General features: G+C 41.4%; 1 protein-coding gene across 14 annotated transcripts in view; it reads right to left on the bottom strand.

Annotated features, from left to right (window-relative positions):
- The window catches only part of LOC102075478 (potassium voltage-gated channel subfamily A member 1), a 175235-nt gene that overhangs the window by 124334 nt on the left and 25987 nt on the right, over positions 1-24914 (bottom strand). For 13 of the 14 annotated variants that reach the window (XM_026796641.2, XM_026796645.2, XM_074539251.1 and 10 more), the window contains one exon: positions 16748-24497. The exons of the other annotated variant lie outside the window; for it this stretch is intronic. The gene's annotated coding sequence lies outside the window, so the exon portion shown is untranslated. Of the gene's footprint in view, positions 1-16747; positions 24498-24914 lie in introns of those variants that run through there. 14 annotated transcript variants of the gene reach the window in all.

The raw sequence follows: 24914 nt of genomic DNA, 5'->3' as shown, positions 1-24914 counted from the left end.
GCATGCAATAATGTCTAAGAGGTGAGTTTGAGGGTAGGAGTCAGATGTCACAGACATATTTTCATAAAAATCCTTTCTTTAGGATTTTCCCTTCTGGGAAGCTAAGGCCCCAGAAAAAGAATGTAAACAATGGTTATCTGCTGCTGTGGAATGCAACAGGTGCACTGTGAGTGGCCCCTCTTGGATGTGTATAATTAATGGCCAATCAAGGACCGAGCTCTCTCTGGGACAGAGTCGGAAAGGGCTTCTTTGTCATTCATTCTTTTCTATTCTTAGCTTAGCTAGCCTTCTGAGAACTTTTCTCTCTAGTTCTTTTAGTATAGTCCTAATGTAATATATATAATAAAATAATAAATCAGCCTTCTGAACATGAGGTCAGCATTCTCGCCTCTCTCTTCACCTGCAACCCTTGTGACCACCGTCACAGTCAGGATACTGTTTTATGGAAAACAGGAATCCTGGAGGAATAACTGAACTCCTGTGTGGGAGAGGTTGTCCTGCTGCTTCACAAGGAGAATCACAGTCTAAAGATAAAATTCATTCCCTCTGCTCTTTCTTTTCAGAATTATGTTTTGCTCACAAACCAAAGAAATATTTAATGGAAAATAATAACATTTATTTTTTTTTTAAATTACACAATCTTAAATCACTACATACTGAGATAGAGTGGTTATTAGAAATTAAAGGACTCCATTTCCAGTAAAGCCTGCATTAAATTTGGCCCATCTCAGTTTCCCTCTGAAATGGATAGCAAAAATTACAGAAAGGAGAGCATTGGCACAGATCACAAACCAACTGAAAATGGTCCCTTCAAACCCACTGTGAGGTGACTGCCAAAGGATAAAAATCAGACAATTGGTCACCCTTTTGTGACATTTTAAATTGGCTAATTGCATCACTTTCATTGACTTTCTTTTCAGGTGCCATCACCCCCACTGATTTACAAAGTCTAATTAATTCAGGGAATGAGGTTTGGCTGCAAAAAGAGCCACCTCAGAAACAGATTAGTCATGAGAATTTGCAGGAAATAACCACAGGAAGGAACAACCCAATAAAAGGCAAAGGAAAATGACATTGTGAGACATAAACTTTAAAGAATTTAGGGATTTTAGAGGAGCTGAGGTTTTAGTTAGAGATAAGCTTTATTGGAGTTAATCAAAATAAATGGGTAGGCCTTGATGAAGTTAAGAGTTGGTAGTTAACTAATAATTGACTGCTTGTCAACATAATGTTTGGTTAGCTGGGTTTATAATGAAGAATATAGAAACTGATAAATAGCATTTAGGAATATAAGACAATTGTAGGCCTCCTCTGTTCTGAAACTACTGAAGATGGGGAATGGGAGTTCTACCAATGGGTTCATTTGTCATATTTGCATTGAAAAGGTAGAATGGCCAGAACTAGGAAGACTTCACTTACTTCCTCATTTTGGGACCCCTCCCCATGAAAGAGACCACTGACCCATTTCAAGGAACAAACTACGCATGCTTAATAGCTTTTGGGCTGATTACCATATGAAGCGGGGAATGGGATGTACCAAAATTATGAATATGTATTTGTATTTTGGGTATTCAATACTTGTATAGATAAAAGGACTATGTAATCACCTGTAAATCACAGTGTGTATTTGGGAGCTGTCCCGCACACTGCCCGGCGTTGCAATAAACATGCACTTTCTAACTTTAAACTGTTAGAGTCTTTTTCCATCACAGTTGGATATCGGTACTAGATCAATATCCATATTTTTAATAAATCAATTGCACACTGACTCTGGGTGTACAAAACTATGCAAATCTATCTAATGGAGTGGCTGTTGGTCACATGGGAGCCTTAACTCCCCTAAGACTGTTAACTTTTGCATGCACATTTGATAAGGAAAGATTTATTTTTAAACAGTTTTAATCACTGACATTTGTTTCATTTTTATGATATAATTGAGGAAGTACAGAGAAAAGGTTCCTAATATAGATGTTTTTCTATTAAAACATGTCCATCAAGATCTTCCATCCTGCCAACTGCTACTTTTCTAGCAATTAGTCCTAGTGATTTCCTAACAGTAAAGGAAATCACTTCAAAATATGTACATACAAAAGCATATGTAGTTAAAATATTAATAAGCAATATATTATTGTAATTATTGCATATAATTAATATATGCCAATAATAGAATGTGTATAAAGATATGATATGCAAAATCCCCAGAGGGAAAAGATAGAATTATTTTCCTTGATTTTAAATTCCTAGATTTCACATTTCATAATACAGATATTAGATAATTATGATAAAGAGCATCTGGTCAAATTCCAACAAATTTCCTTTTCATTTCTTTGGGAAATATTAAAAATCATAACTAGGACAGCAAGCAAAGAAACTTGGCCTAAAGTAATGTATTTTACAACTAAGATCAACTTTTCAACAGAATCTGGAAATTATAATAATGTAATCTAAATGATTAAAAACAAATAAAAAGCAAAAAGGCAAAAGAGAAATACGTTTCTCTCCCTTTCAGCCTAGTAAGACCAGCCATAGAGTGTTCCAGAACTACACAAGGGGAAGATGAACCCAGATGTGTCTTTGCTTTTATTTGAGCAAAACTCAAGAGAAAGTTACTTTTTGTTAGCAGAGGTGATTTTCCTAGGCTGTATGCCTCCACAGACTCTGAAACACCCAAAATCTGGCTACAAATTCGGAAGAGAATTACAAACTTTCTTGGAAAGACCACCAGACTTTGGGACTTGCTGACAGTGGACACTAGAATTCCAGAAATAAAACCCATTGATAAAACTTCCAAATCTTACCCAGTGTTAGGGTGGAAAATGAAGCTTCTTTGTCATGCTTTTTCCACAGGGTGTCCTGCCAAGCTCTTCCAGCTTAATACCACTGGCAACTCTAAGAAAAATATGAGCATTACTGAGCAGGGATGACAAGTGGCATTCACAGGGCACTGCCTCCTACTCCAGACACTGCCCACTTTGACCTTCACAAGTCTGCTAGAGTTGTCCTTATCTACAGCAGCTAAGTCCTCTTAGGTGCTATTTAAATAGCAATAAAATCCCTTATTTCATATTTTGTATTTATCCCAAGGAAAGAAATCACAGCGGATTAAAAAAAAATCAACAAAATAATGAAAACCACATGGAAATATGCTAGGAGTTTCCTCATCCTTGAAACTTGACAATAAGCACATTTGAAACACTCATGTTGTTGCTGGGAAGGAAAGAGTGGTTTAGCCAATATATAAAGAAATGTTTCAAATCTGAACAGAATAAAGAGGGTTTGTAGCCATGGTAACTTCCACAATCATTTATTAAAAAACTATAATATCCCTGAAGAGTTGTGACATGATGCAGCAACCATGTCACATTGTGTGGGCTGATGTTATGTCTTGAAAGCCTGAATGACTTGATGCGACCTGGCATGATGCTATGGATATTTGAAATTTTTCAAGGGAAATTCCAGTTCTAGTGGTAGGTAGAAAGAAACAAATTTTCACAGGGGGTTGGAAAAGGACACAAACAAATGACAATCGTAAATAATTCCTAAAAAATTGTGCACTTGCAGAGTAATTTCACAACATGGAAAGTGAAGGATAACAGAACATTGTGGCTGCACAGGAAAAACTTCTTATCTGGAGTAAGTAGGCAGTGTCTTATTTTTGGTAAGCATAAAGATACCATTACTATAAAAGTGTATTACAAATTCAAATGTAACCACTGGAAAGAGATTATACTTTGGATTTTTTTTACTATTTAGACAGTGACGTTTGGAACTTTAGAGCACTAATTTAAAATGACAGCATAAAATCTTTGTGCTTTGACATATTTTTTCCTATTTTGAATGAAAATTAAGACTTGAAAATAATTTTTTGAGCATCTGATCATGAAAAAAAAATCCTCTCTGCCATTATTACAGCTTCAGACAGTTGATCAGACTGTTCTTTTAATGTTCAGAACAAGCACAATATGTGAGATCAGGTGATTGCCAGTTGAAAAAGTGGATAAACTTCAGGACTGATCTGACTCCAGTAGGAGAGGGAGAGGATTCCATGGGTTATTACACCTATGCATTGCAATGAGACATCTCTGACAGAGATATAGTATTCCCAAAATAGCATTTGTCACCACATCAGAGCAGGCAATGGCTTGGTGCAGAACACTTTCTTTTAACTTAGTATTTTTTTAAGTTGCCTGAGAAGTATTAAGGAATGTGAGATCGTTTGAAGCCAGTGTACTTATTAACAAAATAGTGGTGAAAACCAAAAACATTTCTCCAGAACTCTCAGAATAGCTTTCTCTCCCAAAATAGAGGTACATCAGTTTTATGAGTACTCTTTTATAAGAGAGCTCCAAGAAACTCCCCTTGAAAACTGTCTTTCTTAGAAATTTCTGTCTTAGGAAAAGTTTGACAAAATACATTTAGAAAAGCATTCTGCATGGAAGAGTCTTCACTGGCTCTGAAAGGATAATGATGATTTATTCCTTGGAGGGGTATGGACTTTGAGAGTGTGGATCTATCAAATAATGGTTAGGAAAGATCATCTACTGCAGTCTTGTTGGACTTGGTCCCAAAGGCCTGAGTTATCTCCATCACGTCCAGGGACATTATTCTCTCTGCCTCTGAGATGAGCTCCCTGCCTGTGCAATGTGTTCTCTTCATTGCAAACAGGCTGCTGAGCCAGAGCAGCAGGAAGTCACAATAAACTTTTTTTCTCTTATGGACAAGTTGCCTTGTCCCAGGTACTTGTCACCAGTGTCACTTATGAATGTTCAATGTAGCTCAATCCATATTTGTGCTCTGCACCACCATGGGCTCATGCACGACTGGTTGGAGAATAGTGAATGAACTAATGAGTCTTTTCTTCTTTCAAAAACCTCAGTCACAGTGATTTCTCTCAGGACCTGGCAGAAAATGTTTAGATCACCCACTGGCAATAGGCTCTGCCTTAACTGTCTAAGTGCATGACCACTGCATAAACTAAAGGCAGATTTCCACTCAATAGACTTTAATAGCTAATATTTGCTTGGAGACCTTTTGTCTGCCCTCCACGCACAGGACCTGCTTCGTTTTGGAGATAAGTCATAAAGAGGTGAGCCATAACTGAGACAGAATCTGTCCATTTAAATTTCTTCTCTTCAACATGCAGAACTGTCTAGAACATGCCACATGCTCACAGACACCGACAGAGATTTGAAACCCAGAAAGACGAAGAGAGAATATTGGCCTGGCTTGGAAGGACCTTAAAGATCATCTCATCCTAGACTCCTGCTGTGGGCAAGGACACCTTTCACATCCTGGTCTTGGACAATTCCCGGGATGGAGCAGCCACAGCTTCTCTGAGAAACGTGTTCCAAAGCCTTGCCACACTCACAGGGAACAATTTCTTCCCAATATCCCATCTAACCCTGCTCTCTGTCAGTGTGAAGCCATTGCCCCTTCTCCTGTCACTCCAGGCCCTTGTCAAGAGTCTTTCTCCCTTTTTCCTGTGGGCTCCCTTCAGGCACTGCAAGGCCACAATGAGGTGACCCCAAAGCCTTCTCTTCTCCAGGCTGAACAATCCCAATTCCCTCAGCCTTTCCTCCCAGCAGAGCTGCTCCATCCCTCTGATCCCCTTGGTGTCCCTGCTCTGGCCTGGCTCCAGCAGCTCCCTGTCCTTGCTGTGCTGGGCCCAGAGCTGGATGCAACCCTGCAGGGGGGGCCCAGCAGAGAGGGGCAGAGAGGCAGAATCACATCCCTTGATCCCCTAACTCTTCACTGACTGTGTACTGAACCAACTCACTCATCTGACTGCAGCGCTGTTTTGCCATTTTAAAACCAATAAATGTTTATTGTACTGTATTTTGTTTGATCTGGTTTGCAACAAATAAACCAGTTAAGTTTTATGATATGCCCTTTGAGATATTATTTTTCTTTGGAACCTAAATTTAATCTAAATCAGTCTCTGGTTCCACCAAGGACAAATATTTTAAAACGTCTGCCAGCCATGCCTTTTAGGCTGTTGTCTCCCCTTTATAATTATTGATGTTGGCATTATACCAAGAACTCTTTTCTTGGTGTATCAATAGAGCTGTGTTTAATTTGACATTTTACTTGCTGAATAAAAAACTGGTCTCACTCACGGCATTAGTTTCAGTGGGTGCTTTCAGGCAACAGAATCCAGCATTTCTGTGCTTTAACAGCATTTTATTTCACTGATAACATTTTGAAAATCATTCAGTAATTCTACACTACATGATATCCAGGAGGCAGGAGGTTATTTGCAATAGAGCACATTACACTGAAAGGCTGTGTCAGGTGCATGAAGGAAATCTCCTCACCCTTATCCCTGGGCTAATGAGAAGGTCCCTGAGCAGGGGAGTGCTATCCCTGTAGGAAACTACACCCTCTTGACCTTAAAACATTTTGGCCTCATAGCCCCGCTGTCTTCCTTAGGGCCTGCTCCACACCAAGCTGCTTCCAGATGCTGTGAATTACTGAACCCTAATGAGAATTAGGCTTTCAGTCTTGTTCTTATCTGAATGCACACCTTAAAGTGCGAAATAAATGTCTGGTTTTGTCTCATGTGTTGTGATGCAGTCTTTCTGCCACAGCCACCTTCAGGACATGAATTATTCACTAGAAATAATAAGAGACTGTTACTCAATAAAAACTTGTCAGGATTCCATTCAGAGGCTGACATTAGCTTTCATCTTACAAATAATACATATTCAAATTCATTTGCTAACCTGTTATTCGGCAAAGGAACCACAGGTCACATTAAAGTTAATTTATGAAATCACTTAAGTGAAACTCTACACCTGCCTTTACCTTTCACTTCTGCAGAACATTAGCAGGTTGTGTTACATATCATTGCAAATGTTTTTCATTAGAACCAGCAACAAAGGTGTCTAAAGTGAAGCATAACAGCTGGATTTAAGAAAAGTAAGTCTTGGTCAACTTAATTGCAAAGGCCTTTGAAACTGGGCTTTGCCATCTCGGTGCTAATTCTCGAGTCATGGTGTGTGCATTTGCATGGTGTGTGCATTTGCATGTTAGAACCCTGCTTGGAAGGCATTGGAATGCCTCATCGTATCAAATATTGAAGAAACATGATCAGCTTGTGCTGCAGCATGGCCGGACCACTGAACTAACCAATTCCTCCTGTCACCTGTTAGTATTAAAATCAGGAGGCTGAAAATGTGGAAGTGTTTCTCTAAAATAATAACCACAACTTTCCTGAAGTTCTCATGATCATGGTCAACATGTAAGGAAATATGAACAGGCTCCTGTGACCATAGAGACTTGCATATTCTCATTATTCCTGCACACGTAGTGAAAAATCAGAAACATCCTCAGAAAAAAAGGCTGTCAAAATACAGCAGAAAATTTGCTCTGATTTTCCTCAGCATAGCTTTCATATTTCCATTAAGTGGGTAGACAAGCAAGAACTGACAGTTTGCAAGTATTTGTAACTTCCCCTTCTGTTTCTACATTTGCTGAGGGAAATTTGTCACTTTCCCCCTTTTAAGATTTTTACCTCCGGCTTTGGCAAGCTTCAAGTATAGAAAGAGGGTTTTTTTCCCCCTTCATTCAAGGGAGTTCCAGATATTTATGGGCTTTCATGCTTCTCCTAGCGTGGTAGACAGTTACTACTCATGAAAGAGGTTAGGATCATTCTACGTTATTAGATATGGCATATTTATCAGCAAAGTTACCTGCACACTCTTCTTCTTGCTGATGTCCAACCTGAACCTCTCCAGGCACAGCTCTCATCTTGTCCCTTGTTCCCTGGCAGCAGAGCCTGATCCCCCCAGCTGTCCCCTCCTGTCAGGGAGTTGTGCACAGCCAGAAGGGCCCCCTGAGCCTCCTTTTCTCCAGGCTGAGCCCCCCCAGCTCCCTCAGCCCCTCCTGGTGCTCCAGCCCCTTCCCCAGCTCCGTTCCCTTCTCTGGACACGCTCCAGCCCCTCCATGTCCATTTCTTGTCCTGAGGTTCCCAGAAGTGCCCCAGGATCTGAGGTGCGGCCCCAGCAGTGCCAGCCCAGGGGACAGTCACTGCCCTGGCCCTGCTGCCACACCATGGCTGGCACAGCCCAGGTGTCATTGGCCTCCTGCCCCTCTGGGCACACCTGGCTCCTGTCCAGCCGCTGTCCCCAGCACCCCCAGGGCCTTTCCCCTCTTTCCAGCCCCTCTGCCCCAGCCTGGAGCTGCAGGGGGTTGGTGTGACCCAAGGCAGGACTGGGCCCTTGGCCTTGTGGAATCTCAGAGCACTGGCCTGGGCCCATGGATCCAGCCTGCAAATCTCAAAATAAATTTACACCTGATGATGACATTGCTGGTAGTGACCAAAAGCCCATCATGCTGAGCCTTTCAGTAGCAGAAACATCATTACGAACCTGTCCCATATTTGAAATATCTCTGAGTTACCTTTTGGCCTCCAAACTGTCACTCGATCTCCCATTGCACAATAACATGAAATGATCTGTGATACTTTGTGCTGCCTCACCCTAAAGAATTCTGAGGACCAATACATGACTGAGAAAGGCTCATGTGTCCTCTCAGATCCACTGCCACAGGTTCAGTGTCTCCATCTACACTGCTCATTAATTCTGAACAGAGAACTGAAAAAAATTGGAAGGTAGAATTCCTCCTTTGGTGCCTTCTCAGCAAGTACAGACTGCTTGCTTTTCACAAGGCAAATACAACCCCGAGGTTCCCTAATTTCTGGCCAGTTTTCTATTTCTTGATCCAAAGCTGAATTTGCTCTCCAATTTTAAACGATTGCCAAGTCTGGAATGGGCTGTCCAGCGTGTGGTCGAGTCCCCATCCCTGGAGGTGTTCAAGAAACAACTGGATGTGGCACTTTACAACTGGATGTGGCACTCTGTGCTCTGGTTTAGTTGACAAGGTCAGAAGTTGGCCGTGATATCTTGGTGGTCTTTTCCAACCTTAATGGTTCCATGATTCTGTGGTTCTGTGGAGGGGACCTTAAGGACAGTTCTTTAAAGAAGTCACGTATCAAAATGCCAAACCAAACCAACCACAACGAAATTACCAACCAAAACCCTGCCACTAACCCAAAACTCAGGAAACAGAGGGAAGTCTCAATCAGAAAGTCTCCCTATAGGGTCACTGGAAGTCTGATACTGTACTTGTACATTATTAGATTAAACATTAAGTCATAATAAATATATTAGACACAAAGTAATCCATAATTGACTGATTTCTTCAGATACACATTTTCTTGGAAATTTTCTCCAAAATTTCTTTAGATACACATTTCATTCTGAAAGTCTTTCCTCTCAAGTGCACAAAAGAAGAAGAATGAGACCAAATCCCAGATGAAAATCTGCCTTCCTCACCCTAAAGTGAAGAACACTTTGGTAGTGAACCACATAGAACTTGCAGCAGAGACAGCATTGCTTTGTCACAGTGCAACCCAGATGAAATTGGGAAGAGAGAAGATGGCTACAAAGAGGTTGTGCAATAGAGAACTGTTAAAACAAGCTGTTAATATTCTGGAAAAGCAATAGGCAATGTGCCTGCGAACTACTTACCCACAAAAAGAGATACAATTTTAAGTGAATCTACTTGAAGTGATTTTTGTTGAATATTCTCTCCCAGGAGAAGAATTCACCCCGCCTCAACTCCACTTCCCAAACCTTAATTTTCTGAAACATACAGGAAGATTAGTGCATAAAGGAGAGACCATCTGTTTCCTTTCATCACTAAACTAAAGATGGTTTCCTCTGTGCAGAAGATTGCAACCCTTAAGATGTTGAGACTGAAAGCGTTTGTATTTAAATGCAAGCAAGGCAGGAATCCAACAGGTCATTATTTCCTTTTAAAATGAGGGAGGGAAGTTGCATCATCAATCCTTACCTCACATTATTTCAGTCTTATCTCTTTTCTGGCTTTAACAGGCAACCTCAGGCACATGGCCAGCAGTATTCAGTTTCAACTAGGATTTTGTTTTGTTTTCCTCCTGGAATACCTGGGTGACTCCTGATATCGAGACACATTTTAATAGACACACATGGGAACCACTGGAAAAATCCTGTTGGAAGTAAATGTGTGTTTGGCACATACTATTAACACTATTTTATATGGTTGCAGATGATGAGCTCTTTCCTTTCCATGGGATTGGCATTGTTAGAATAGATAAATAACACAAACTCAGGAGCTAGTCTCCTTGAGACTTGATGTTCTCAATTCTCACACTACTTAATTTCATCTACAAGAAAAAATGGGGTTTTGCTTCCTTGGATTGATCCATTTTTATGGCCAACATGTTTTGTAGAGATGGGAAAGGCTTTTAAACATGGGCAAGAAGAAGCTGGAGCTGTCCCTCTCATGGATTGATTTCTGCAGCTGGGGAATTGAAGGTGCTCAATGCCTAAAGTGTATGACTGAACCCATGTATCCAAGGTCCATTGAAATTTATGATGTCACTATCTGGAATTCACTGCTTCAGCCCAGAAAATAATATTTCCCTTCTTATCCATAGCTATCATAGAACCACCAAAACGGTTTTACACATTGAAACATTGAAAATTTGAAAAGCTATACCTGAGGCCTACATGTGATATAATTTTATCTTCAAAATCCATCCAAATCGGGCAGGAGGGAATGATATGACTCCACATGGGCCAAAAAGGTCTGCTTACAGTTTTTTAGATTAGCTTAAAAAGGTCTGCTTACAGTTTTTTAGATTAGCTTACAGATTGCAAGCTAAAGTCTCAAAGGAAAACAAGCAGAACCATCTTACATTCCAGCTATTGCTACTGGGTACCCATTTTACAAAGTGAATTTTGCAACTATTTATAACAAAAAAAGCCTCAAAAATACCCCCAAAACAGACTATTAGAAAGATATCAGCCCAGCTGTATGCTTAGCCTGATTGCAGGTTCCTTTCTTTACACTCAGCTGGACACTCTGAGAATGATGAGAACCTCTGTGATTACAGCTCTCCCATGTGTTTTCCACCTATTTCACTGAGGAATAAAAACACTACAAATGAGTCATTCCAGATTTCCTATCGTGATGTTATCTGACTATCATGCCTCTTCCTAATAATTATTTTTGCATCCTGTACCCATGCAGATCTTCCTTTCAGTGGCATCCCTGAAGTCTCAGAGAGCAGAGGACAATGTCCCTCATCCTCTTCTTTTTGTCTGCCTTCCTCCTTCCCAAGTTTGTATTCCCAAGTTTGCACCCTTGCTATTTATCTCGTGTACCCATTAGGGTCTGCATTCCCTCCTTCCACTTTCAGATTAATAATATTTTAACTATTTATCTCCCAGGATTATACAGAACCTTCCTTCTCCAGCCCACAGCTGTCCTCATGGTGGGGATTTCACCCTCACAGAGGAAACCAAATAAAAAAGGAGTGTTGCCTTTGCCAAGAGCCACTTCTGCAGGGACCATTTGGAGGGCCTCGCTATCCCACAGAACTTAAATTGAAAGCTCATTGGAACATTTCAGCAGCTCATGATTTTACTTGAAAGAGAAGGAAAAAAAAAACAACAACCCAGAGCTGTTGAGAGAAGTTTCCCAAGTGAAACTTGAGTCTCAGAAGGCAAGGAAAGGAGGTTCTTTTTTAAAACATAAACTGCTATAAACTATAGCACTATAAACTGCTGCTCTGGAATCGGGATAAATTTAGTATGGATTCATCACTGAGAAGTAACTTCTTCTAGTATGTGAGTTATCTGTGATCTTCTGAAGCTGTCTTCACTGGACTCTACAGAGGAATAAACAGGCTGGGAAATCTCCCTGTGTACATGCTCTTGCATGGGAAAATCCAATTTAATCCCTGGAATTTCAGCTTTCTCTGTTCTGTTCTTAGCCAGGCAGCTGCTTTTAGGAAAATCTTTTATCTTCAGCAAGACAAGGAGCAAACAGTATGGACTGCATGTGATTAGAAGCAAAATTTCTACTGCAAACACAACTGCTTTGAGCTGTTTCAAACACCTGATTTATGCTAAAGAGCGTTGTGGGAGCAAAGGACAGTGGACAAGACAAAAAGGAATCAGAAATTTGAGGATTTGAGGGCTAATTAGAGATCTAATAATAACTTTTTTTTTTTTTTGTCACAAATTCTTATAAAGTTATTTTGTGGTTTTCAAGTTTGAAGACCCCATACAGGACAAAATATCTCCTTTGGGAGATCAACTCAGTGAGTCAAGAGCTTTACATTTGCAATATTTGTTTTCCATCTTTCAGTGCTCTGCTGGCTGTCATAGCAATGCACATTTCATGGAGCATGAAGAAAATCACTGGAGAAAAAGGGGAGAGAGCCACTGAGGTCACTGATGTGAGGGCAGATTTTGGGGTTGTCAGGTCAAGTTTTTATCATGTGGTGAGTGGTGCAATCTCTTTGGCCTGGAATCTTCTCCCACTCACCTAATGTGAACTGAGTGGATTTATCTGTAGAACAGCACTCAAACTTCTCTAAGTGTGACAAATGAAGAAAAAAGTCCTTACTTTGCACTTTGATTGAGTGCAAGTTTGTGGTCTTTCACACTCATTTTGCATTTGCTTATCATCAGATAAATGTTAGGGTGGAGAACAGTCTAAATTTAAATCCTGTGTGGGGAAAAACAAAAAGGACTATTGGGCCACCTTAAGCACCAGACATTAGTAGGGAACCAGGATCATTCAATCTAACTTTTACAGCCAGAGATGGAAAGAATAATTTCCTAAACTTCTGAGCAAGTAAGAAGAACAATCCACAGAGACAGAGGCACTTCATGGCATACAATAATCTGGCAAAGTACCCAATCAGATTAAAAAAAAAAAAAAAATCTTATATTTTAAGAAGAAAGGATAAGTAACTACAACCAAGAGGAAAAAATCCCATATTTTGAAGGCCATTAGGAAGGGTGAGGGCAAAAGATCTTACCAAATTTACCAAAGTTCAGAGACTAGGTTTTTGGGAAAGTTGGAGGTTTGGAGGATGATGGGGCCTTTGTAAAAAATGTTCACTGTAAGAGCTCTGCCCTGGTGCCACACTGTTTTAACCTTAAACTACCTAAAGGAATGAGATGCAATCATACAATTTTATCTTAATTTATCTATAGCAAAGGCATTTCTGTGCCTCATTTTGTGACTAAGATAAATCCTCTGACTTGTTGCAACTCCAAATAAAATGAGATCCAAACTGGATCAATGCTACTGAAAGAAAATTGTATTATTTCCCGGAGTTATGTTCTGTGGAATCTGAGATATCAAAATAAAATTTCAAGTACTGATAAAAACCTTAATCTCCGTTAAGCTTTTCTGGCAACAGAGAAACAAACACAAGGCCTGTTGCACCAGGCTGAAGCACAACAGAGTTGTCACCTCAGTAGGGCTGGTATTTTTAAAATCCTATTCATTATTCTTAAGTCTCTCATAAGCATCAGTTGCTCCATACTTTTATTCCTTGTATGATTAAATGACAAACACACTTTGAGATATGGGCTCTAATTTCAGGTATGTGAAAAACAACTGCTCACTTTGAAAATTTAAAAAGGTTTATCAAACCTTAACAAAAATAGAACAAAAGGACTATATAACAAAAAATTTGCAGTGTGGGGAACTGGCCTCTGTTGGGGAGGATGGAACAGGAAAGCCTTATAAATATGATTGCCTAGCAAAAGATTTCGAGAATATAGAAACTGTAAGTGAGATTGAAATGAAAGCAAGTTTTGAGACCCCTTAGTTACTGAACAACTAGAAAACAATAGTGTGGCCAGCCGAAAGTAATCCCCTCTTGATGAATCAATATCCTCTGCAAGCAAGCAAGCAAGTCCAAGGATCAGAGCAGACCCTGCAGCTTGGCAGAAAGGGTCCAAAGAGTAAGATTTAGAGTTTAAAATGTAAAACAGTATGGTAATGTAGTGATTCTTATAAGTTGTATAGAAATGCTATAGGATATGCATGTATATTAGTTAGTGAGAATCTGAATATTCAACACTGAAGATGATTTATTGTATTGTAACGGGAACTTCGCTCTCTTCCGCTTCTCTCTCTCTCTTTTCTTTCCTTGCTCTTCCACTGCCCTTCCTCCACTCTTCCTCTTCTCTTTTCGCGCTCACCTCTGCACTTCTTCACCCCCTTTTTTCTACATGCTCTCCACTCTTAAACCTTTAATTCTCTTACACTTTAAGCCTCTCCTCTCTGAACCCTGCTCCGAGCTGCAGCTGGCAGCTCGCAACAAAGCCCTTCACCCACACCCTTTGTAATAAACCGATAGTTTCTCAACTTGGCTGCAGAGATCTCTCGTCCCGTCCGTCCCGACCGTGCGTGACCCCCGACTCTCCTACAGACTGTCTTACAAACTGCCCTACAGGCCTTATGGCCGGTTATCTTCAAGATGGATGCTCAGTCTTTTATACCCCTGGGGGTTGCATCAGCCAGCCCTGGCCCCTCCCAAAGTCAGTCAGTAGCTCTTCTGTGCCATTTATCAGTGGAAACTGCTTTCTTGTAACTGGATTGGAGGTCAAGTGTTGCCATGCTGCCCCCCTAAGCACCAAGCTTTTCCATTCCCAGCTGCTCCATGCCAGGGATACCTGTGCAGCCTTCTTTGTACCTGCCCTAGACAGCCCAGCTTTTGTCTGATGGCAGAACACAGGGGGAGAAAAGGGAACCATGGGGAGAACAGAGGGCATCTAAACTACAATAACATAACTATACATCACTAAAGCTTTTCTTAATAGTCACACAATAGTTCTCCTTTAATTGCAAGAGCAAATCATCTCATTATCCAACTATAACAGGTATATCTGGAAGGAAGATTGTCATTTCAAGAATGGGGATTAGAAATATAAAACTACCCTCCTCACAGATTATTCTTCATATTTTCATATCACTCTTTCAGCACAGAGTTGTGTTTAGTGCAGGACCTGTTTTTCCACAGCTTCTGATGGATTGCTAGAGGTGTTTTGGGAGTACAAGGACAAACTCACAAACAGGCTGATGGGAATCCTGGATGGCAGCCACAGAAAGATGACCACATACATCAGACCAGATCATCCTCCACAGTCAGATAAATTCACACTTTATTTATTGTCAGTTTCTATCTTGATCACCTATGTGGTTTTCTCAGCCTTTACTCCCTGGAAATGGGAAGTGTCTAATGGATTTTGAGTAAAAATGGAGTTAGTGGATAAAATTATAAGAATGTTCTGCTGGATAACATGGTTTAGGTGACAGGAAACATCTCATCCAGAGCAATAAAGATTTGTTTCACCTTCTTGTCTGTTTTCTATGATACTTTCTACAAATAATATTATTCAGAGATAACTATAATTTCCTATCTATTCTATTCATGGCACTCTGTGCCATTTCAGCTAGGACAAAAATTGCTGGTTTATAAAACATTTCATTTTGAGCTTTTGAAATTTTCAGTTATTTCCATTAAGTACTTTTAATTCTAAATTTTGGACAAAATGTAAGGGGGAAAATAGAAAAAAGAGAACTAGAAAAAACAGAAATTCTTCCTTCAACACTTAAAAAAATGTTTTAAGTGTTGGAACAAGTGACAATCTATAAACTGCTCTTATGCATCAAGCTACATCAAGAGAAAGCCAGAAGTACTTCTGAAAACAGTTTGTGTTTTATGTCCCACACACTTTGGTGTGCTTCACAATCATAACTTTATGTTGGAACAGAGCTGAGGTCTTTATATTATTTCTAGACTCTTTTAAAAAGTGGTTACACTGCTAATGTGGCCCTTGAGTGAGTTGATTTATTGACATTTCTTTCAGAAATGTCACAAAAACTGCTCTCGTGCCATGGCTACCTGAGACAAAAGAGGGATGGAAATTTCCTGCACATCCTGCAGGTTTTTCACTGGCTATATTACCATCAGAATCCCGTTTAGAGATATCACTTTAGTCAGGCCCTTTACTGAAAGGGAAAGCCTGATGAAATCACTTCACCCCATGAAAGGAAGATAACACTGTGCTGGCATCAGCCTGTTAAAATTCACTGGGATCAGTGGCCATGGAATCAATTGGTCACAGAATCCTAGTCGGTGCAGATTTTCCTTCTTTCCCCTTCTCTTATGTGCAGTTGTTCTGTGAATGACAGAGACACATTTCCAGCACAAAGCAGATAGGATAATGGTGAAGGAGCAGAACTGGGGGTGATTTTCACTTCATCCCATCCTTATATCTTGGGAGGTTCAAGCTGGTCACTAAGGGCTGTTCTCCCTTGCTGGACTTGAGTACTCTCTTTGGGAGATTCATTTCACTGAATTTTTGGAGCTTCAGGGTTTGTTATTTTTCCTAAGTCATTCCCTATTACTTTCTTCCCTCCTGTACAACCTTCTTTCCCCAAGCCTTTCATACCTTCCTTATAAGGCTGCTAGCAGCCTGTTCCTTTAGGAATTTGGTACATTTTTTGGCTAAGATGGATCTTTGGGGCTCACTTGTACACAGAGGAAGGGAGGTTGTGTAGCCTGGAAACAACTTCCATTTAATCAAAGCACCTTCCTCAGAACGGACTCCCTGTGTCCAAGGGGAGAATAAGAGAATAATCTTACCTCATTTTCACATGATTCACCTGCTTATCAGCAATTCCATCTTCTTGGCCTAGAGCCATGGCAAAAGAATTCATTATTTTTCCATGTCCCATCCATTCTTTTATAGTGTTTCTGCTTTTCCTTGGACTATATCTCTCCAGAGAATGATTTCCCCTCATGCCTATCCTCAAACTATGGGTACCATAAAAAAGATGAACATTCTTTCACCACACAACCACTTGTAAAGACCCTTCTAGGCCTGAGTTTCCTTTTTTTTTTTTTTTTTTTGAGGGTGAGTCAGGAGATACTTAGCTAGATTTTATTCTTAGAACCTTCTTATATCATGAATAAAGTCAGTGGTGAGAAGAAATTTTTATTCAGATTCATATCAGTGCAAACACAGAGAATAGCAAAGCTTACCATGAAGTTCTGAAGTGTTCATCTCAGAGAAGGGAAGTTTTACCAGCAATTCATATGGACAGAGCCAGGGAAGTCAGAGTGTTAGCTGTCACATTTACTCAGCTGCACTAGTCTGGATGGTCAGTTTTAAAAACTGCCATTAACTGTTGCCTGTCCCTTTCTTTTTCCCACCAGCTCTTGCTCATATTCCTCACAGAAAACCTATTAGATGATCAAAGGTAAGTGCTAAAAGCTGCCTTTCTGCACTGCATTCTGGTGTAGCAAAGTGCTTTAAACACACCTTATTAAGGAAAAGAAAAAAAAAAATTATGTTAGAGTTTTTTCTTCCAGAATCTCAAACCTTGCCTAGCAAAACACCAATTTAAGTGAAGAAAAGTTGGGACAGTGTTATGGTTTGACACTGGCACAATGCCAGTGCCTCTGTGAGAATACCTTCTCCTTGGTGTCTGCTGTGAGATGTGACTCGGAATAAGCAAAGCAGGCTCCTACTTAGAGAATAAAGAAAACTTTATTAACTAAACTACAAGAAAATAACTAAACTACAAGGAAAGAAAAAAAAAACCACACAAGGAAAATGAAAACCTTACAAAAGCATTTTCCTCCTCTCCCCACCAAATTCCAATACAATACATCTCTTAAATCACTAACTCTTGGTCTGGCACCACTCTTTAGAATACTTAATCTTCAGTTTATTAAGAGGAGGAGTCTTTCTTTGTGCTATGGGCTTCTTGTCACATACGGCACTGCCTGGAGATCATTTGCCATCGTGACATCTTCTTTCCATGCCCAGTGCTCTCACCACTGTGCAGGGATCAGAGCTGCTTCTAGGGCTTCTTCTTTTAAGGATGCCTTGTCTCACTCAAAAAACAGGCACAGTCTCAACTTTGGGACATCTGTCCCCCCCCCATATTTTTTTCACCCCCTGGGGCCAAGGGGTACCTACACTGAACCTTCCTGGCTCTGGAGCATTGCTCTCCCTGCACGCAGTCTCTGTATCACAAGGAAACATGGTTCTGTCTATAGCTATACAAAAAAAAGTCTAGCAAAATATGCTACTCCATCTTCTCCATTTTTCTAACATCTCTCTCTCGCCTAGACCTTCATCACTTGCTCATTTCTTTCTTCATCTTCTACTTTTATTTCTCTTTTAATGTTCTGTAAAGTTTTCATTGTCTACAAAGGGTCAAAATCTCCTTCAAACGGCTGGACTCCTCACTGCCCCCCTTCGATGCAGGCCAAGCCATGCCGGCAGCACACAATACCAGGTTTCACGGTAACAGTCCCCAGCACGGCTCTCTCCTCTCTCCTCTCTCTCTCTCCAAGGAGGCCCGGGGGGGAGAATGGGCTGCCCGGTGCCCACCGGTAATTCTCTCTTCCACCCTTGGGCCCCTCAGGTCAGGCCCACCTCTCTCGGGCCGGTGGCTTTCCCCTTCCCCGCCCGGCCAGCAGCTAGGCGGGGGGAGGAATCGAACTCTCTCCCGCCAGAAATCCAAAGAGAACCTTCCAAGAAAGCAGCTCCGCTTTTAACCCCTGTGTGTTCTCAGAAGCATGTCTAAATCTCAGTAACCAAACCAAGTGCCAATATTAAATTCTGAACACTTATTGGTGACCACAGCATATTTCAGAAAACCGACTTCCTGTCAATGTCAAACCACCACAGACAGCTATGGACTCTTGGACTCATTCTATTCATAGTTATTTGTACTTAGAAGCTTTTCAGTATGGGCTTTATTTGTGGCAATTTCCCAATGAGGCTGACAAGGGAGTGCCAGTTTGGCAAAAGAGGGTAAAAAAAGCTACTAAGGAAACCATGTCCCTCACATTTAAAGATCTGTACTCTTCCTACTATGTCTAACAAATATGTGCTGGGAGCAGCCTGGTTTTTTGTCACACTAATGAAGCACAAAAAGAATGGAAGAATCAAGGAAAGTTAAAGCAACCCAGAAATTACCCTGGGTGTGATGTTGAGCCTGGGAATTCTCCACCTCTCCACCTGCATAGCCAGGCATTGCCAGTGGGGCTCAGGGATGCATGATAGAGGATGGAGAATGGCATTGGGAAGGCTCTGAAAGGAGAATTTTGATCTCTAGTCCATCATTCTCCTAGCATAAGAGCAAAGTATACCTGAGCAAAGGTAGCAATTTCTGTAACCAGACAGGAAAGGGTTTGCTCTTACACCCTATTCGCCTGTCAGCCTGAGCTGTGCAGGGTCAATGAGAGAAGGAGTTGAAAGAAACTTGCCCAGAGATGTTTCTGTGGCTGCCCCATTCCAGGAAAAGTCCAAGGCCAGGTTAGATAGGGCTCTGAGCAACCTAGTGGAAAGTGTCCCCCACGGCAGGGGGTTGGAACTGGATGGGCTTTAAGGCTTCCAACCAAAGCCGTCCCATGATTTTGTGAAACTCATGGAATACCAGGGTATGGAATTCTAGCAATTAGGAGGTTTTGTGCAAATTCTTCACTGACAGATGGGATTTCTTTCCCCCCTCAGTCTTGTTTGTGACTCTCTGCTGAGGTGTTCACACAGGTATCTTGGCTCCACACTGTTGCAGTGAGTAGTCCTGTTTAAGTCAATCCAAGTAATTGGTTATCCTCCAGAGAGGTTTGTAACCTCCAAGCAGCTGAGGGATGATAGCTGTGCTCCATTTATAAAACGGTTCTTAGCCAACACACAGACTGCACTAAGGCTGCTGCTGCCCCTTCAGTCCCCGAAGGCTGCTCTGCTCATTCCTCACCCTCTGACACTTCTCCTTCCCTGAGCGCTAGAATTCCCGTTCAGATGTACAGGAGGATGGCCTGTGGCAGAGAAAGAAGCACTGTGCTGTGCTTCCTGAGCAAGAAGGGAAGCAGTCACACCTCATTAGCTACTGAAGCACACATTTGTGCCCAGCTTCCACACTGGCATCCATCTCATCGATGGGCAGGAATGAGGCAGACCCCAGAGTGAGCAGAGGAAAATTAATTTGTGCCTTCTACCCCATCTTCTTCCCAAAAGCTGCTTTGAGCTTTGCTCTTTAATGACAGAAACTACTGGCCCTTGACTCCGCCAGGATTCGGCAAGGTTTAATAAGGTCACAGAACGGTTTGGATTGTAATGGACCTTAAAGACCACTTCATTCCATCCTCCTAGCCTGAGCAGGGACACCTTCCACCAGACCAGGTTGCTCAAGATACTTATTCCTTCCTTCCCCTGGTTGGCAGAGAGGGGATAAGGGAACACTCTCCCTAGATGACCCCTCAGCAGCAGCACTGATCCTGGCACTGCTAAAGAGACCGATTTTGGCCAGTCATGTGCAAAAAAGCTCCCACACAGCCACATTCCCCCCAACACATTAACTTAGCCTCACTCCAAACACCAGGTTCAACTCTGGCCTGAAAGGCACTTTTAAACCCAAAAGCACATGAGCACAGAACTCCTCTGCCCTGGCATTGTGTGTGAGGCAGGTTCAGGGCCTGGGTGAAAGATTTGACTACACCTGAAGTTGAAGCAGGATGCTCTCTGCAGCACTGGACCTGCTTATCTCTGCCACTACGAAAATCTGCGTGACCCTGTCTAGAATCTATTCAATATTTTCTTCCTTTGCCTTCTGCATATTACGTAAGTGGGGAGCCCCTTGGAGGCAGAAAAGAGGGGCTGTGGTGGCAGCTGCTGCTCCCTAGGAGGGAAAGAAAAGGGAGCAGTGAGTGGAAAGGGACTGTCACAACCAGAGTGGCTTTGCTGCAAGTAAAGGCTCTCCAGCTGGGTCTGCGTGGGAGGGAGCAGAGATTCTGCCAGCAAGCAGAAAGGTGGAGGATTTGTCGTGATGTGGTTATGTTGGTTTTTTTTAAACACGAGCTAGTTTTATTTTTCCTGTGGCCCCTTCCTTCTGCAGAGCTCCCGAAGTTGAGTTCACAGCTCTTGAGACAGAGGTTGGGCAGACAGGGGTTGCATCAACAACTGAGCATTTTAAACCAAGAGCAAAGAATCCAACCAAAAGTATCCCCTCTATATCACCAACAAAACATTTTTGGTTATTATCAGATTACTCATCTTACAACAGCTCTTGTGTTGTATCCACAGAGCCAAGTGTGTGTGGGTCCATGCATGAGACACAGCAAAATGACAGCTGAGATCCTTTGAAAGTTGTCAAAATCCATCAGGATTTCAAAACGATGTTTTGGGGTGAAAGAATAATAAAAATACCCCTAACAAGTTGAACCCTTTGTGCTTCTTCCCACCGTCAGTTTGTCAGCACTCTGAACAGGGTGAGAACAGCTCTCTCAGAGCACATAATTAATATTTTCTGCCTGCATCTGCTGTACCCAGGCAAAAACTGCTTCCAGCCCTGCCCCAGCCTCACATCTCCCAGTACAGTTAATGTGCTGAGAGGCGCTGTTTTGCCCTAGTAATCTTGTTTACACGTTTCCTCTGCATTTTATTTTCTGTAATCTCATTTGCCAGCCTGAAAAACAAAACAGAATGAGCTACTAAGAACAAAAAAGAAAAGGCAAGAGGCTTGCAGGAATGCCGCTGCTCATCTCACATAGGCAGGAATGTGCTTTTCCACCGCTGCCACGTGAGGAATGGCACCTCTGTGCTCGGTGTTCCTGGGTCCTGCCTGAATTCCCGAGTGGGCAGCACAAAGTGCAGGGATTTGCAGGCAGTTAATTCAGATAATTGCATTTTCCTGCTGCCCTTGGAACGGAAACACCGGAGCTCTGGGGGCAGAGGATTCCACGTGCGCTCGACTGCTGTATGTAGTGCACCAAATGCCTGCAGCTGCCCTCCCCTAGTCCCATCTGTTGGAGATTGATGTTGATTTTGCTCATCTTGCCTCCTGAAAAGCCAGCAATAATAATGAATGAGCTCGGCATTTGGCAGAGTGTTGGCAGCCGAATCAGGCTGATGGCAGGCACATGCTCTGCAAGGTTCTTTTGCTGCAAACATGCTCACAAGGGGATGGGACTGAATCCTGGGATTAAGAATCCAGTCCTAGACAGGTTTTTGCACCACCTTCACCTTGGTGGATTTCAATCCATCACTCTTATTATCATTAGGTGGCTTCTGTTGTGTTTACCTTGGATCTTTTTTCTTGTAAATACAGGCACAAAGCTCAAGCAAAGAGCTAGGTGCTGGTTAAGGACAGTCAACTTCTAAGCAAAATCTCCTTTTCAGGTTGAAGATATTTTTATCTAAATTTAATCTTTTATTGCAAATTAAAAGCTGATAAATGGAATAAAAATTATTTGATTATCCTAGTCTGAAACTCAAGCTTATTAAACCATTGACTTGCTTCCTATGCTCTAATAATGACAAGGAGAAGCTGAAAAGAAATTAATGAAGATGCTTTTGGCAAAACAGCAGCAGTAGCTCACCTAAAGAAGATGCCTTATTAATAGAAACCTTAATTAGAAGCCAGCCCCAGCTGTTTGTTTACAGGAACAAATCTTGTTTCTGATTGGAGATGTCTAGATGTGTATACTATGCCCCCAGGATGTAAGAGGAATCAGGAGCTGTCATTCTTGTGGACATGAGAAAATAGAGCTCCACTCAGTTCAGTGATGGAACTGTAGGTAGGTCAGAGAAGCCACCTGTCCCCATCACCACTGTCACCACTCACAATCCTCAGGCTTCTCCCTGGAGGTCCTATTGCCCGTTCCCTGTGTTAAATAGCCCATAGCTTGAGTTGGTTCAGCCTTTGTTCTATTTAAATGGGACATTTTGCAATTTGTATTATTTAAAATCCTCAACGGAGGCTTGGCATACAGCATTAAACAGATAAGGACCAGAAATGTCCTTCTCTCTTTGCTTTGTAAACAGTATTTGATGGAGTCTTACTTGCAGCAAGGACATGTTCCCAACACACTGAAAATGACAGAAAATTTCCCACTGACTTCACTAAACCTTTGAGACCCAAAGGAATATTACAGCAATAAAAAGCCAGCATTGTACAATGGCCTCAAGTTTCTACTGGCACTGAATGTCTTTTCCAAAGAAAAAGCCAAAAAAAGCTGAATTTCCCCAAAGCAGGAGAGGCACTGAATGGTTTCATGCCCTTGCTCTGAGGGACTTTAATGCCCATGAATGCTCAGAGCACTCAGAATTTTGATAAGTTGACTCTACAATCAAAGCCTGTTTCCAGACTCAGAAATCTCATTAAAGCCTCAGTCCTGCATGCATTTGTGCATCTGTTCATGTCAGTCAAGACTATGCCTCAGCACAGAACTGAGCACCTCACTGGATCTATCCAGCAAAAGAAAATCAGGGGAGTTGCAAGGAATGGGAAGATCCGCATGACAAGGATGAAGTTCTCTAGTTAAAGGCCTAAGGCTTCCATCAGCCCACAGATCTCCTAGGTCATGGTACTCTTTTCCTGAGTAGAGAGGGTTACAAAAAAACCCAACCAAATTCCTTTAAAAAGTTTGTGATTCACAGAAACAAGCTGGATTTAAATGCAGGTAAACTCTGAGGCATTCAGTGAGCAAAACCAGAAGAGCTCTACTAATGTCAAGGAAATGAGGCTGGTTCATGCCAGCTGAGAATCTGCCTAAAGGACTCTCACAAGGCAGGGCCAGGTCCTACAGCATCCAGTTCCAAGAGCTGCACAGGGAAGTACTGTCCTCACACAAATTCCTGGTGAAATGGGTGACACTCCACTGATTCATTAGTTCTAAATTTAGCCAGGGATGAGAACTGAAATAAAGAACATAAACCTTTATGGAGCAGGAAAATCTACCTTTCAAGTCCAAAAAGACTTATGAAGAATTATTCCTGAGCTGAGCTTACCACTTGCTGGTAATTTTTCACCGTCTCAAATCCCACATCAGAAGAATTTCAGGCTGTGACAGACACATATAGACATAGAAATAGATATAAATATAGATTAGCACATTTAAAATTATCAGTCATTATTATTCAGAAACTGTTATCACTGTAATGCACACAGGACATGGTTCTGAAGAATGGGGACATTATTTTATTGAGTTAGAGAGATGGGGAACAGGCATAAAGAATACAGTTAATGAACATATTTGAAATAGCAATATAAACATAAACAGAAAAATGTTCAAGTCAAAGTCACATGAAAAATTAGACTAATCTTCAGATGCATTCTAGACTTGTACGTACAGCATTTTTATGGTAAAAGTAGAAATACAAACTCCAGAGATGCAGCACATCTCAAGAATACAAAATAAATAAAGACAAGCGCCAATAAAAGAAAGAGAACAAACACTTGAATCTTCTTCCAGAATTATGAGAAAGTTTGATATGTAAGAAGCAGGGGATAAGATGCCCAATCTATGACAAGAACTCAATTTATTTCCAAACAAAAGCTCAAATAATAAAGTCTTGTGCCTGAGAGTGAGCCCTAAAGCATTTAAACTTTTCTCACTCCTGTTGTGAAGCTGAACTATTCTTCCATGAGAGAAACCTTGGAGCAGACCAGTGTTTCAGCAATCCCAGTGAAGGAATCCAATTCTGGGGATGATGGGGACATCGCAGTTATTTATCCAGAAGGAAGTTTTTCAGCAGCTTCTAACCCAAGATGACTTGAGAACAAGGAATAGGCTGGTTTGGTTTCAGACTCTGCAGCAGTGTCTTCCTAATGGTCAGTGTCTGCAGGAGGAAGGCAATCAGGACAGTGTCATGCAAAAAGCTGCATTAATTAAGGAGGAAAAACCATTAGGCTCTACAGTGGACACAAAATTATGGCTTAGAACAAAGTGGAAGGTGTCCTTTCTCGTGGTGGGGGGTAGGAACTAGAGGATCTTTAAGGTCCTTTCCTACCCAGGCCATTCGATGATTCTCTGATTCTCTGAAAGATTCACCATTATTTCACTTCCCTTTCAAGAGTGTTACAATTAATTGAGTGACACTGAGCACCAGCAACAGTTTTCCTGCTGGAAGTTTCTCCTTCATCAATTTGTTTGCATAACCAAATATCCTAGAGACAAAAAAAAAAAAAACAGCCCTGTTTCCACTCCCACAATCCTTGCAAATTAGATTTTTATGGTAGATTTTTCCTCTCCAGAA

The sequence above is a fragment of the Zonotrichia albicollis genome, chromosome 4, assembly GCF_047830755.1.
Source record: "Zonotrichia albicollis isolate bZonAlb1 chromosome 4, bZonAlb1.hap1, whole genome shotgun sequence".
Taxonomy (NCBI): Eukaryota; Metazoa; Chordata; class Aves; order Passeriformes; family Passerellidae; genus Zonotrichia; species Zonotrichia albicollis.
The sequence above is the reverse complement of the archived record's forward strand: the minus strand, read 5'-3'. Positions and strand labels throughout refer to the sequence as shown.